The 15,419-nt window shown below is 43.2% G+C and overlaps 1 non-coding gene across 1 annotated transcript; it reads right to left on the minus strand.

Annotated features, from left to right (window-relative positions):
* Positions 1 to 2,213: 2,213 nt before the first annotated feature.
* Positions 2,214 to 2,288, minus strand: Trnat-ugu (transfer RNA threonine (anticodon UGU)). Its single transcript has one exon. It is a non-coding gene; the product is annotated as a tRNA-Thr (tRNA).
* Positions 2,289 to 15,419: the final 13,131 nt, after the last annotated feature.

Genomic DNA, 15,419 nt, shown 5'->3' on the forward strand with positions numbered 1-15,419 from the left:
GTATCTATCTGTCCCCTAGTGGAATATGCTTCTAAATTTTTACATTTGTCATCTATCCATTCCTGCTTAGCCATTTTGCGCTTCTTGCTAATTTGTATTTTTAAATCTTTGCATTTCCTATCGCCTGCTTCATTTGCTGCGGTTTTATATCTTCTCCTTTCATTAATTAAACTCAATATTTCTTGTGTTATCGAAGGATTTCTGCTAGGTCTTGTCTTTTTACCTATTTGGTCCTCTGCCGCCTTCACCATTTCATCTCTCAACGCTAAACACACGTGTTCTACTGTACGTCTCTCCCCTGTTGTAGACTACTGTTGCCTAATGCTTCCTCTGAAATTCTCAGCAATCTCTGCTTCTTTCAACTTATCCAGGTTATAAACATGTCCAGTTTATTCGGGTTTAACCTGCAGTTCATAACCAATGAATTGTGATCAGAGTTCACATCTGCCACTGGAAATTTCTTACAATTTAAAAAAATGGTTCAAATGGCTCTGAGCAGTATGGGACTTAACTTCTGTGGTCATCAGTCCCCTAGAACTTAGAACTACTTAAACCTAACTAACCTAAGGACATCACACACATCCATGCCCGAGGCAGGATTCGAACCTGCGACCGTAGCAGTCGCGCGATTCCGGACTGAGCGCCTAGAACCGCTAGACTCTTACAATTTAAAATCTGGTTCCTAGATCTCTATCCTACCATTATATAATCAATCTGAAAACTTCCAATGCCTCCAGGTCTCTTCCACGTATACAGTCTTCTTTCATGATTCCGAAACCAAGTGTTAGGGATGATTAAGTTACGTTCTGTGCAAAACTCTACGAGGCGGATTCCTCTTTCATTCGTTTTCCACAACCCCTTTTCAACTTTTACTTTTTCTTCTCTTCCTTTTTCTGCTGTCGAATTCCAATCCTCCATCGCTATTAAATTTTCGTCTCCCTAAACTGTCTGAATAATTTTTTTATCTGGCCATACATTTCTTCAATCTCTTTATCATCATCTGCGTAGCTAGTTCCCATATTAACTTATAATTCTGTGGTGGGTATTGGCTTTATGTCTGTTTTTGCTTCAATAATGCGTTTACTATGCTGTTCGTAGTAGTTTACCCGCATTCCTGTTTTCGTTTTCGTTATTAAACCTACTCCATCATTACCCTTATTTGATATTGCATTTATAACCTGTATTCACCTGACCAGAAGTCCTGTTCCTCTTGCTACCAAATTTTACTAATTCCCATTATATCTAACTTCAACCGATGCGTCTCCCTTTTTAAGTTTTCTAACTTACCTACCCGATTAAGGGATCTATCATTCCACGCTCCGATCCATAGAATGAGAGTTTTGCTTCTCCTGATGATGACGTACTCCTGAGTAGTCCCCGCCCAGAGGTCCAAATGGGGGACTATTTCACCTCCGTGTATTTTACCTAATGGGATGTCTTCATCATTCAGCCATACAATAGAGCTGTATACCATCGGGAAAAATTATGGCTGTAGTTTCCCCTCGCATTTAACCGTTCGCAGTACCAGCACAGCAAGGCCGTTTTTATTGACGTTACCACGCCAAATTAGTCAACCATGTAGACTGTTACCCCTGCAAAGGCTGCTGCCCCTACTAAGAACCACATGTTTGTCTGGCCTCTCAACAGATACCCCTCTGTTGTGACTGCACGTGCGGTATAGCTATATGTATCGCTGAGGCACTCAAGTCTCCCTACCGACGCAAAGGTCCATGGTTCATGGGGGCGGTGTGGTGGGGGTTGGGGGTGGGGGAGGGGGGGGGGAGAGGAATGGCTCAGTCTCGGCGAACACGGCGAGAAGATTTCTGTGGACTACGCATCAAACTCTGTTGAATACGTGCACCTGGGGCTGATCTATGAATTTCCGTCAGCAACCTGTGGTCTTGTGATTTGCGTTGGTGACTCTTGATCACGGCCTCCCTGGTTCCTTTCCGGGCCGGATCGGGGATTTTCTCCGATCGGGACTATGGCCGCGCAAGCCGAAGTCGTCGAAATGCCGTCAAATAAGGAGACTTATACCAGGCGGCGGAACGCCCCAGAATGGGATTCCCGGCCGAAAATCCCGTAAACAGATTTTATTTTTTGTGATTTCTCTTTACATTAATAACCAGTGTCTTCATAATTAGAATTTTATACTAATACCTTCAGCTGCTGATGGGCTTTGATATATATCATCAGGGACAGGTGTAAATGTGTGCCCCGACCGGGACTCGAACCCGGGATCTCCTGCTTACATGGCAGACGCTCTATCCATCTGAGCCACCGAGGGCACAGAGGATAGAGCGACTGCAGGGACTATCTCACGCACGCCTGATCCGAGACCCACATTCTTACCTTGTATGTCCAGACACTACAATGTGTCCCTACACAACACACTTATTACTCGTGGATACATTCTTAGAAGTCCCGTAAGAGATCGGGTAATATGTGTGCATCCGCACAGAAGAAGAAGGTCATGACCGGTATTGCCAGAATTATATACTTATATGGATATGATGTCTTGATACTCCCGGTGGTATCGCCGAATGCTTTCAGCTACAGGAGATGCAGTGGCGTAACCACCCTCGCCCCACCCCCTCCGAAATCACTGTGCACAGTCTTAACTAAACTGCATACACTAAAACGTTTAACGAATAAAGCTTTATTCTGCCGTGCTGCCATTTCGACTCGGCGCACAGTGGGTAATGAACGAGACAGTGCACTAGTTGTATCAGGGAGGCATCCACCGACAGCCATATGATCCAACAGCTTACCAGTGTTTCCAAGGTAGACTAACGTTTCCGGCACGTAAATTAAAACCGAAAGCAGTAACCAGATGTGTCCACTTTCGGCTGAAAAGAGATTTTACTACAACTGCATAGTTTAAAAATTGCTCAGTCGCATGGTGCAAGAATGAGGCCTGTGCACGGGATCAATCAGGGATAACATACAGAATGGACTTGACAACGCGGGCAAGAAGCATAGACGTGCACGATTTGCCTTGTCATTACTCCGTACAGAAGTCACATTCCGGCATGTGAAAGGATTAGAACATAATGGAGTGACATCTCTGTGTACACAATGTTACGCATAAACAGACAGATATTAATTTATTTTATTTTATTGACTTTATACCCATTACACGGTGATGTAACAACTTATAAACGGTTTCCAGCCGTACTAACAATTACTTCTACCTGCACAATGAAATTTGTGACAGGAGAGGGTCAAGTTAAATGATGAACTGTCTGAATGGTTTCGTTAATAACTTACTTGACAACAACGTGGAACGTTTGCTGATATGTAAGGACAACTACAGATCCAAAATAAAAATCACAGCACACACGAATGTTCAAAAGACCTTTCAAGAAAGTAACTCACGCATTTCCTGTCCCAGATGACATCCTTTCTACCCTGCGACCGGAGCTTCGGGTTAGTTGAAAATGAAAACAAAATCATGTTATTAACGCTCCACAGCTATGACTTTTTCGCCGAAGTGGCGTCAAATCGAAAGACTTGCACCCGGTGAACGATCCACCTGACAGGAGGCCCTAGTCACATGACATTATATATTATTAAGATATCGCCATCAATTTCTTTGTACTTATCAAACTGCTCATAATATTCACTAACATTTACATTCCGATAGTTCTTGTTTCTTTAGTAGTTTGTTTATTCATTTGACATCATATTCAAAATCAAAGTTGTTTGGTGCAAGAGCCGGCCGAAGTGGCCGTGCGGTTAAAGGCGCTGCAGTCTGGAACCGCAAGACCGCTACGGTCGCAGGTTCGAATCCTGCCTCGGGCATGGCTGTTTGTGATGTCCTTAGGTTAGTTAGGTTTAACTAGTTCTAAGTTCTAGGGGACTAATGACCTCAGCAGTTGAGTCCCATAGTGCTCAGAGCCATTTGAACCATTTGGTGCAAGAGGAAGAAGCCCAATTTCTTATACAGTTCAATAAATATCATAATAAATGTTTGTTTAGTTAAGTAATAAGCTATTACGGTGTGTTGGTGGCCTAAATAAAGGCTGCGGGAAGACACGGCCGACAATTTTTTTTTTTTTGTAACTTGTGGACAGTTTTTAGTGTTTTGCTCGAAATTATGTAAACGTGAATTGTCTGGTTATTGCACCAATGCGTTCAGTTCACCCCATGATTCTATTTTTATTCACGTCGAATATACTGTGTCGTGAGTCCGCAGCTCATAGTCGTGTGGTAGCGTTCTCGCTTCCCGCGCCCGGGTTCCCGGGTTCGATTCCCGGCGGGGTCAGCGATTTTCTCTGCCTCGTGATTGGGTGCTGTGTGATGTCCTTAGGTTAGTTAGGTTTAAGTAGTTCGAAGTTCTAGGGGACTGATGACCATAGATGTTAAGTCCCATAGTGCTCAGAGCCATACTGTGTCGTGAAACCTTTCTGAAACGCCCTACAATAATCACGGGAAGGCAAAACTATAATGAAATTTTCCATTAGCGAGTACGTTTGTGAGTGTGTGTGTGTGTGTGTGTGTGTGTGTGTGAGAGAGAGAGAGAGAGAGAGAGAGAGAGAGAGAGAGAGAGAGAAGGGGAGCACTTCCCACAATTCAATAACGAGCTGGCGGAAGCCTATAAAACGCGGGGACCTCGCAGCGGCTGCCTACTGTGCCCTCGAAACTCGTTACGCGGTGGAAGCGGATGGTTACCCCGCGACATCGGAAACTCAGTTGCTCAACAATCAGCGCATTACTCAACCCGTCACACCTTTGTGGCGTCATACGAGACGCGGCACCACGCCTCGTGCGCTCATAACTGGTACCAAACGCAAACACACGCCGCAAGCGAGCGGCTATGTTCGGATAACTGTACACGACAGCATGCGCTGGGGCCGTCATCAAAGACACCTGGGCGTCTACAGTAAACCTGCACTACTCGACTGAAGACTTGAGGAAAGCATGTTTCTTGTCATGTGGTAGTGCTCACGATGACGACTGCAATTGGGGTTAAGTGAGTTAACATTAGCAACAAAACTGCCACTACAGAGCTGTGGTAACATCGTTACGTTCTCATGGGGACGTAAACAGAATCGCGGTACGTGATTGGTTTTGGTAGACGCGCACTGCCATTTTAACTATAAGGGCTCTCGTTTTGGGGTTAAAGAAAAAGAAGAAATTAAATATGTCGACTGGATAAGGTGTGCACGGGACGTCAGTATAATACACTACTGGCCATTAAAATTGCTACACCACGAAGATGGCGTGCTAAAGACGCGAAATTTAACCGACAGGAAGAAGGTGCTGTGATATGCAAATGATTAGCTTTTCAGAGCATTCACACAAGGTTGGCGCCGGTGGCGACACCTACAACGTGCTGACATGAGGAAAGTTTCCAACCAATTTCTCATACATAAATAGCAGTTGACCGGCGTTGCCTGGTGAAAGGCTGTTGTGATGCCGCGTGTAAGGAGGGGAAATGCGTACCATCACGTTTCCGACTTTGATAAAGGTCGGATTGTAGCCTATCGCGATTGCAGTTTATCGTATCGCGACATTGCTGCTAGCGTTGGTCAAGATCCAATGACTGTTTGCAGAAAATGGAATCGGTGGGTTCAGTAGGGTAATACGGAACGCCGTGCTGGATCCCAAAGGCCTCGTATCACTAGCAGTCGAGATGACATGCATCTTATCCGCATGTCTGTAACGGATCGTGCAGCCACGTCTCGATCCCTGAGGCAACAGATAGGGACGTTTGCAAGACAACAACAATCTGCACGAACAGTTCGACGACGTTTGCAGCAGCACGGACTATCAGCTCGGATACCATGGCTGCGGTTACCCTTGACGCTGCATCACAGACAGGAGCGCCTGCGATGGTGTACTCGACGACGAACCTGGGTGCACGAATGGCAAAACGTCATTTTTTCGGATGGATCCAGGTTCTGTTTACAGCATCATGATGGTCACATTCGTGGTTGGCGACATCGCGGTGAACGCACATTGGAAGCGTGTATTCGTCGTCACCATACTGGCGTATCACCCTGCGTGATGGTATGGGGTGCCATTGGTTACACGTCTCGATCGTCTCTTGTCTGCATTGATGTCACTTTGAACAGTGGACGTTACAGTTCAGATGTGTTACGACCCGTGGCTCTACCCTTCATTCGATCCCTGCGAAACCCTACATTTCAGCAGGATAATGCACGACAGCATGTTGCAGGTCCTGTACAGGCCTTTCTGGATACACAAAATGTTCGACTGCTGCGCTGGCCAGCACATTCTCCAGATCTCTCACCAACTGAAAACGTCTGGTCAATGGTGGCCGAGCAACTGGCTCGTCACAATACGCCTGTCACTACTCTTGATGGACTGTGGTATCGTGTTGAAGCTGCATGGACAGCCGTACCTGTACACGCCATCCAAGCTCTGTTTGACTCAATGCCCAGGCGTATCAAGGCCGTTATTACGGCCAGAGGTGGTTGTTCTGGGTACTGATTTCTCAGGATCTATGCACCCAAATTGCGTGAAAATGTAATCACATGTCGGTTCTAGTATAATATATTTGTCCAATGAATACCCGTTTATCATCTTCATTTCTTCTTGGTGTAACAATTTTAATGGCCAGTAGTGTACTTAACACCTCTTTAACCTTTGCCGCGCGGAGTGGCTGCGTGGTTTCAGGCGCAATGTTACGGATTGCGCGGCCGCTGCCGCCGAAGATTCGAATCCTCCCTCGGGCCAGCGTGTGTGTGTGTTGTTTTTAGCATAAGTTAGTTTAAGTAATGTGTAGGTCTAGGGACCGATGACCTCACCAGTTTGGTCCCTTAATAATTCACACACATTTGAACACTATCATGTTAACAACATTGTAGTTCCATCGGTAGATAGCGTTGTGTCTATACGTTACATTAAGCAGTATGAGAACGCATCCACGCCTTTATTTTTGAATCTGAAAATGTTTAGAGCTCACAGCCGCCCTTAAACCAATGACTGTTCCTAGGCAAAAAAGGAGGGAAAATAATCGCTGTTTCAGTCGCGACCTTTTACAAATCGACAGTCCTATAGTATCTCATCAAAATATGGACGAAATTCAACTATGACAAACAGCAGTAATGGTTTGACCACTTCTAAGAGCTTAAAATAATTAGTGCCGTCTTTTTTTTCCACAGTACTCTTGTTCCGGCTAACGAAGTAGCGTAAAGACTGCCGTTTCTTTTTATCAGATAACATGAAAATCAATCCAGTTTTTACACGAAAAATCAGGATTTAATGTTCGCGCAGATGCGTCTCGGGAAGTTGGGTGTAACAAGAGAACCTTCAAATAACTTTTGAAAATTGTGTGTCAGACCATAGAGAAACGGCATACTCTAGTGAACACGGAATTTTTTGGGCATGAGTTTGAAAACAGGTGAGACCGTCGATATATCTTACGCACTGAAGATATTTATGTCGAGACGGCGATCTTGCGTCACTTTATAAAAGCCAGGCTCCGTGTCGTGCAAGATGCGAGCTTCACTTACAGTGACTTCCAAAAACGTAGAAGTTATTACATTGATAAGTGATGACTTCGCGAGTAATAATAATCCTGGCTTGAATGCCTTTGCTACTGTAATAAATATCGCATCCGCTATCCTCTACTGGTTCCATGCATGTACAAAACCGTTGTTATTTTCTACGGACTGGCCCCGAAAACATACAACAGCTCTTTAGAAAGCAAGCATTAGATCAGTAAGTATAGAGGAGTGGGCGTGTGTGGCATCCCACTCACGTTTATCCCTGCTTTCAGAAAACTGAGCTAAGCGCTACAGCCGTGAAGAGAACGCACTATCATTCTCGAGGAGAGGGTTTCGAATCACTATCTTGAAATCCTGATAAAGGACTTCGGCGCTCTACCCAAAGTCTTTTCACTTGAGATGACTCATTTAACAACCTGAAGACTGATTTCTCCCCTTCACCCTACAATCTAAGTAGTGTTCTGTCAGGGATTTCAAAATCTAACTAACGCTCATCAACATCGGAGACAGAAGAGAAACAATGACATACCGCCTTCCCATGACCATTCCTAGGGAAGCATCTTATTCAAAGAAACCTTCGTGTTGATAAATGCTTTAGTTTCGAGTTAAAAGCTTCTTCTTAATTGGAGACAAGACCATGGACTAGGAGCGCACATTGAATTCGGACTGATTCATCCGTTTGTAATCTCTCTCTCTCTCTCTCTCTCTCTCTCTCTCTCTCTCTCTCTCTCTCACACACACACACACACACACACACATATATATATATATATATATATATATATATATATATATATATATATATATACAGGGTGTTTCAAAAATGACCGGTATATTTGAAACGGCAATAAAAACTAAACGATCAGCGATAGAAATACACCGTTTGTTGCAATATGCTTGGGACAACAGTACATTTTCAGGCAGACAAACTTTCGAAATTACAGTAGTTACAATTTTCAACAACAGATGGCGCTGCAAGTGATGTGAAAGATATAGAAGACAACGCAGTCTGTGGGTGCGCCATTCTGTACGTCGTCTTTCTGCTGTAAGCGTGTGCTGTTCACAACGTGCAATTGTGCTGTGGACAACAAGGTTTATTCCTTAGAACAGAGGATTTTTCTGGTGTTGGAATTCCACCGCCTAGAACACAGTGTTGTTGCAACAAGACGAAGTTTTCAACGGAGGTTTAATGTAACCAAAGGACCGAAAAGCGATACAATAAAGGATCTGTTTAAAAAATTTCAACGGACTGGGAACGTGACGGATGAACGTGCTGGAAAGGTAGGGCGACCGCGTACGGCAACCACAGAGGGCAACGCGCAGCTAGTGCAGCAGGTGATCCAACAGCGGCCTCGGGTTTCCGTTCGCCGTGTTGCAGCTGCGGTCCAAATGACGCCAACGTCCACGTATCGTCTCATGCGCCAGAGTTTACACCTCTATCCATACAAAATTCAAACGCGGCAACCCCTCAGCGCCGCTACCATTGCTGCACGAGAGACATTCGCTAACGATATAGTGCACAGGATTGATGACGGCGATATGCATGTGGGCAGCATTTGGTTTACTGACGAAGCTTATTTTTACCTGGACGGCTTCGTCAATAAACAGAACTGGCGCATATGGGGAACCGAAAAGCCCCATGTTGCAGTCCCATCGTCCCTGCATCCTCAAAAAGTACTGGTCTGGGCCGCCATTTCTTCCAAAGGAATCATTGGCCCATTTTTCAGATCCGAAACGATTACTGCATCACGCTATCTGGACATTCTTCGTGAATTTGTGGCGGTACAAACTGCCTTAGACGACACTGCGAACACCTCGTGGCTTATGCTAGATGGTGCCCGGCCACATCGCACTGCCGACGTCTTTAATTTCCTGAATGAATATTTCGATGATCGTGTGATTGCTTTGGGCTATCCGAAACATACAGGAGGCGGCGTGGATTGGCCTCCCTATTCGCCAGACATGAACCCCTGTGACTTCTTTCTGTGGGGACACTTGAAAGACCAGGTGTACCGCCAGAATCCAGAAACAATTGAACAGCTGAAGCAGTACATCTCATCTGCATGTGAAGCCATTCCGCCAGACACGTTGTCAAAGGTTTCGGGTAATTTCATTCAGAGACTACGCCATATTATTGCTACGCATGGTGGATATGTGGAAAATATCGTACTATAGAGTTTCCCAGACCGCAGCGCCATCTGTTGTTGAAAATTGTAACTACTGTAATTTCGAAAGTTTGTCTGCCTGAAAATGTACTGTTGTCCCAAGCATATTGCAACAAACGGCGTATTTCTATCGCTGCTCGTTTAGTTTTTATTACCGTTTCAAATATACCGGTCATTTTTGAAACACCATATATATATATATATATATATATATATATATATATATATATATATATATATATATATAAGAGAGAGAGTTACGTATTCTATTAAAAAGCCTTTACCCATAGTTTATCAATCCACCGAAGTGCATGTGGGAAACAACTGAAGATTGTAATCCGAACGTTGTTTACTCTCCAGCGTTACTGAATTACCACTGAACTTCTCATTCTCCCGGTCCACTGGGTATTTAGAATATCAGTTTGAATGTAATTTTTCATGTACAGTTATTGTAACATACATATCTCTACTTTTGTATGGCGTCTTAAATGTAGACACTGACCCGTAAGGGAGAATGTTTGCCCCATTCCCAAAACCCCTTTAAACTCTGTTGAAAATTTCATGTCAGAGATCTTTCTTCCCTCGTATTTGCTTCCTATAAAGTTGCTGGACTATTTATGTGTTTCAATTGTCCACCGCAATGCAATTCATAATTTCCTTCACATTAAACCAGTGTACATTGTATCAAGTGTGTTTTAGACCAGTAACTTCTACACACCGTCTTTCACTAATTTAGAACATGATGTTCCTTAGCTAATTCAACTGTTTTTAATTCCTTGTTCCTTTACAAATTCAATGTTTTCAAGGACATTTAAATTAATCTTACTCAAAATTCTATTACAAATTATATTCATCATGGTCTTGGAGGCACGAGCTAGTAAATATAGTGTACTATATTTTCTCCTCTGTCACATGCATCACTAATGAGCTGTTTTATCTTAGAGTATCTGGAGTTTTTCTATTATCATCATCCTATAATTTCTAGGAAACGCTATTTGTTTGAGTTCCGTCACAGCTATCAGACTTCGAGTTAGGTATTTTTCGTCCAGGTCCTCCCTGTAATGTTTCAGTTTCCTGTATTATTAACTCCTCTTTGCTTCCAGGTCCTTCACATTATTTCTCTCTATACTTCGCTACGTGCAGTTTTGTCTTTACTGTCTACAGTATCCACTCCGCTCCATTTTAACTGTTTTCTTCTTTCATCCAAACTGAGCTTTGGTCAGATGACGAGACTTTTTCTAGTTCTTGTAATTACATCTTCGCTAACTTCAGCACACTGCCCCGCAGTCCTTTGTTTCTTCAGTGTACGTTTCTGTTTGTCAGATGTCTTCAGTCGGTTGTAACTTATTCCACCTTCTTAGCAACTTCTAACTTCTTTCATTGTTGACCACTTGAATTACTAAAACATCCACCCACAATTTCATAGATACGCTGTATAATAACAAGAAACTCTCACTACCTCGACAGCGTCATAATTTACACAGTGTGCGCACTCATTACCACCATTATTTCACGTATCACTACGACTGTGAACACAAATCCGAAGACTACGTCTGTGAAAGCGTGTGAATGAGGTGAACGGTGCCACTTTCAGTCCTTTCCACCGACATCCAGGAAGTCACTTTTTATTTTTATTTATTTTTGCTAAGGGTCTTTCCCTTGCTGTCTTTCAGTACTTAGCTTCCAGTGGTTTGTCGATTCCTCCTACGGACATGTGAACCGTTCTGGATTTGTTCTTGATGGCAGATGCGGTCATCCTGCGAATGTGTGGCTTCATCTGGCGAGAACATTTATGGTCAGGTCTGAAGTCCATGAGATCACGGAAGACATCGATGCAATGGCGAGGGTGCAAAACTACATCAAGACATAATCATCGTCGATCGAGAACAAACACAACACACAGATAAACTTGTATGTGCGCTTCTAGCGAGCCATGAACGCGCGATTCTTTGGTAAACTTCAGTTGTCCTTGCTAGCTCACAAGGAACACACTGTTTTCCGTTCTATGAGATTTACTTGCGACCACTCTTATACTACGAGCATCGGTGGTCTGCTACCTGTTGCATATCTTGATAGCAAGCATGTCTTACAGATTTTATTTCACATACTCTAAAAGATGTGGTTGTGGTCTTCCACCATGTTACTTAATTTGTGCAATGAGCAAGCAGTAAAGGAAATTAAGGAATAATTTCGTAACTTAACTGAAGTTCATAGGGAAAATCATCGAGACTCTGATGTCTACCGATTAAATTATAATTCTCTCAGAGATGGCAAAGGAGTTGGAGGAGCAGTTGAACGGAAAGGGGCTTGAAAAGAGATTACAGGATGAATATCGACGAAAGTAAAAGAAGGGTAATCGAATGTGATGCTGTGGAAATCAGATTAGGAAATGAGACACTGAAAACAGTACGTAAGTTTCGACACTTGGGAATCAAAGTAACAGACTATGGCAGAAATAGACAGGGTATACAATTAAGACTGGCAACATAAAACAGCGTTCCTCAAATCGTCATCATGTGTTGCTACGCGGAAAAGCTTTCAAAATTCGAGTCTCATGGTGCGGTCTCTTGGCCGAAACATTTGCAGCAGCTGCATTGATATAGTTTCTGATGTGATCGAATCCGCAGAATCTTCCACGGAGTCGGATACTGTAAGCTCAGTTCCCAACTTGCACGACGTGAAGAGTTCTTTCGGCTAGGAAGCAATGCCTCTCGAACACACACCACTGTTTCACATACAACATTCTACTGTTTTCGGAACGCACGGCTGTGACGGACTTAAGTCTTCTCATATTGCAACACACAAAACGCTTTCCGTTAATCAGTCGCCATTTTGCTAACTGCTATCATAATGCCGTTTGATTAGTCACAATAAAACCTCATATGACACAGGAAAAAACTTTGAAGTATGCTCTTTTGATTGGTTGTTAGTACAAACTGAAGGGCTTTATATAACTGAAGCTATTAGACGCCGAAATCTGATGGAATCATTTGCAATCACCCTACAATTTTCTGTAGGCGAATTTCTTCACTGTGAAGTGGTCAACTTCATAAGAATTAAATGCAAGTCGTACCTTCCATAGGGTGAGCACAATTTTGACACAATTTTATCTTATTCTGATTCTAGGACTTGTCCTTGAAACGAGTGTGCAACTGTTCTCAAAGTAGGACAAGCTGTTACTGTGTTACATTACTCACCTGGCCGCTGTACAGACCAATAAACGATTTTTTTTTGTTGGTCATCTATACCTATCAAATAAAACACAACGACAGGTAAGTTTACGGTCACAAATGCTAGCTGCGCCTGCTCATAAAGAAAGTAAAAGTTTCGTGTTCTAACACGCGAAATGAGTCTCCCATGGAGTCTTCTTCACCGGCTGGCAAGCCTGTGGGATTCCACTTCTGAGAATTTCAACAGCGTTTCTTGGAACGTCCCACGCCGGCCTCATCATTTTATCGCCACCCGATGACATCACCCATGGTCAAGCTTCGAACGTGTAAACAAGTTCGCGAGCCTGTACAGGCAGCGCCATCGCGTATCAGTCTGTGGAACGACGCTACCGCCGTGACGTGCCTGTGCTACGAGCTGTGCAGCAGCTAGTGCCACCTAGCCACTACGCCATGAACTTCTAGTGGAGTGCAATGGACGCCAGCAGGTTAACCCGCGCTGTCAACGCACAGCTGACCGACAGCTGTGTTCCTCCCGGAAAGAATTGAGGACTCGTTAAATGATTAGTGTCCGCGTTTAGTCGTGCTTCACGGGAAGAGCGTCATACATGGTTCTTCGAAATAAATTATTTCTTAATATACAGAAATATCTATATGTAATCCGTACTCTTGCAAAGCACTTTGAGGTAAATGGCAGACGGTACTTCCTATTGTACCAGGTGTTATTGTTTCTTCCATGTCTTTGCGATCCCCATGACGCGATGTGTAGTATATTTCTAGATCCCTCCCTTAATAGTGTATCTCGAACCCTCGTGGTTTTTTTTCTGTTTTACGGAACAGGTACACTATGCGTCTGGGTTTCTGAAAGATAATTTTCTGCCTCATATAAAGGACTGTCTGACAAAAAACGTGAAACACGAACAAGGAGAAGAGGAAACGAAATTAAATTTCGCGGTTTGACAGGGCATGTGCTATATTTCAGTGATTACCAAACCTAAATAGGCTTTTGCGGTATAGTTGGCACCAACCTTCAAGTGTCTACCATTACACGTTTTTCAGCATTTCAGTGACACTGTCTCGTGGGTCAAATAAACCTGTGATCATTCGGCTGTCTTTCTAATTAAACGTCCAATATCCGCTGTTAGTCCCGTTCGGTACTAATGTCATACACTTGAGCAATATTGTAAGTTGGTTCGCAAGGGTCTTTTGTGAACTATCTCAGTTGTAGGCTCTCAGCATTTCCCCAGGATCCTGTCAATGCCATCTGCCTTATCTACATCTGAGTCCATGTGATCGTTCATATGAACTGTCTGTTATACCCACGTGTAGCTACGAATTGAGGGATTCCAGCTGTGGTTGGCTCTGAGCACTATGCGACTTAACTTCTGAGGTCATCAGTCGCCTAGAACTTAGAACTAATTAAACCTAACTAACGTAAGGACATCACACACATCCATTCTCGAGGCAGGATTCGAACCTGCGACCGTAGCGGTCACGCGGTTCCAGACTGAAGCGTCTAGAACCGCACGGCCACACAGGCTGGCTCCAGCTGTGGTTCATTGATTCTGCAGTGATAGGATAATAAGTTATGCGTTTTGTGAAGTCCCCAATTGTGTGCTAGAATGCATATATATTTATTATCTCACAATATATGATTAATTAGCACCCACATTTGCTCTTCCAATGTACAAAAGGAAGATTCTGGAATATCTCTGAATCGCAAGAAAACTCAAAATACCTCAGTTCCTTGTCTGTGTGATTTTAGTACACGATCTTACATTTGGATATATTTACATTAAACATTTCATGTAATTTGTCAATCTTTTGCACCACTTTGAAATTCTATGAAGAACTGAGTGAAATTTGTGCAGCTTTTTCGGGCACTACTGCATCATCTGCAAAAATCTTAACGTTACTGGTAAATTTTTTGCAACGTCACTATGACTAATTATTTGATGTACTCGTAACTCTGTCTGCTTTCCCACGAAGTCATCCAGAGTTACACGAAACTCTTCATTGGCGGAACTCCAGAGTTATGAAACTTTTTCGTGACGAAGCACCTTTCATTATTCGGTACGTCGTTGCAGTCTTTGAAACAAACAGTTGCAACTATCATTATTGTAAAGAACAGTTTATCTCCTCACAACACAAATGTCTAACTGGAGCAGTATCTGTATACAATTTTAGTCTTCCATTTAAAGTAGTATCACTGGATAACAGAGCTGAAAAAAAAAGTGTTAACATCTACTGCAAGAAATGCATAAACAGCAGAGGTGTCCCAGGACAGTATGGCTAATCTGTATGAAAGTGCACTTTTGTTCTCAATAATATTATACGTAACTAATAACTTGGGAAAAGGCTAACATAGACAGAAAATTTTCGAGATAGTGAAACATCCAACGTAAATCACAAGAGTGAGGTATTCTGGATTTTTTAACTGTAAAGCACGTAGAACAACATACTGCTGCACCGTAAGTCGCTCACTGAGGGTGAACAGCAACGCAGTTCAAACTTAACAGAAATAATCTAGTGATCATGATGAGGTCACTAGAGTTGCTTCTGCAAATGATACAATGCACAGTGTAGGTTTACATTATTCGTTCCTATTA

This window comes from Schistocerca nitens, chromosome 1 (genome assembly GCF_023898315.1).
Source record: "Schistocerca nitens isolate TAMUIC-IGC-003100 chromosome 1, iqSchNite1.1, whole genome shotgun sequence".
Taxonomy (NCBI): domain Eukaryota; kingdom Metazoa; phylum Arthropoda; class Insecta; order Orthoptera; family Acrididae; genus Schistocerca; species Schistocerca nitens.